Genomic DNA, 1,205 nt, shown 5'->3' with positions numbered 1-1,205 from the left:
GGGGTGCCTTATATTTCAGTGAGAGGCAAAACTGTAAGTAGGTCTTACTTTCGGGGAAACAGGGTAGTAGTCTCCTAACAGACCTTTCGGCATCCACACTGTCTCCCTCCTGTTTTCTGTCACAAAGCAGCCAGGGTGATTTCTCAAAGTGGGAATTAACACAGGCCATTATCATAAACTAAAATTGAAACTCACATGGTGAATACTGATATATAAGGTATGACATGATTGTCCTCAGCCAATATATGTAACCTTATATTTCCCACTTGTTCTCCAAGCTCCCATTCACTAGGGTGACATTTATTTTTTTCTTTTACATTTTCTGTTATTGCACTTATTGAATATCTCCTCAGAAGTATTTTCTTTGAGATCTTCTTTTCAGTAATTTCACCTTGTGCCTAAGCATCATCTTTAAATAGTCTCTTCTGATTAGCTAATTAAAAAAAATATCTATATACCTTCTCTTATACCAGTGGCTGTCAACCTTCCTAATGCCATGACCCTTTAACGCAGTTCCTCATGCTGTGGTGACCCTGCAACCATCAAATTATTTTTGTTGCTACTTCATAACTGTAATTTTGCTACTATCATGAATTGGGTGATCCCTGTGAAAGGATTGTTCAACCCCTAAAGGGGTCGCAACCCACAGGTTGAGAACCTCTGTATTTTACAGCATCACATTTGATTTTCTCCATAAAATGCCCTTTTAGGACTGATATATGCTATCATAAACAGAGGAAGATAGGTTCATCAAACATGCTAACCAACACACAGTGCAACTGAATGATCATGACCATACCCCTGAGTTCATTTAGCTTTCGACGTTTAACCTCTTACAAGAGCAATTGTTTCTCAAGTGAGCTGTGAGGAACCTGTGAAAGCATGTCATTTGAGTCATGTTGATATATGAACCCCACACAGTGGAGTATAGAATGAGTTTTGGCCTGGAGAAAATAGAACATAGGAATTAAAAACAATTTTTTCCCTTCTCTGTGCCTATGATATAAAAGTAAGAGAAAACGTATAAAAAACATGAGGGATAAATGGGTGGTGAGCCTCACCTTTCTAGCTCTCTGGTCTCTTGCTTTGTGATGTTCGCACCAGGGTGCAGCTGCCTTAGCAGCTCCCTGCTTCAGCTTGCAAGATTGACTTCCTACAAGACATCCCCAAGGAGAAGCCACATGGACCTATCCCAATGCAGCCCT

Source organism: Echinops telfairi, unplaced genomic scaffold (assembly GCF_000313985.2).
Source record: "Echinops telfairi isolate 266 unplaced genomic scaffold, ASM31398v2 ScPeMD7_18;HRSCAF=68, whole genome shotgun sequence".
Lineage (NCBI taxonomy): Eukaryota > Metazoa > Chordata > Mammalia > Afrosoricida > Tenrecidae > Echinops > Echinops telfairi.
The sequence above is the reverse complement of the archived record's forward strand: the minus strand, read 5'-3'. Positions refer to the sequence as shown.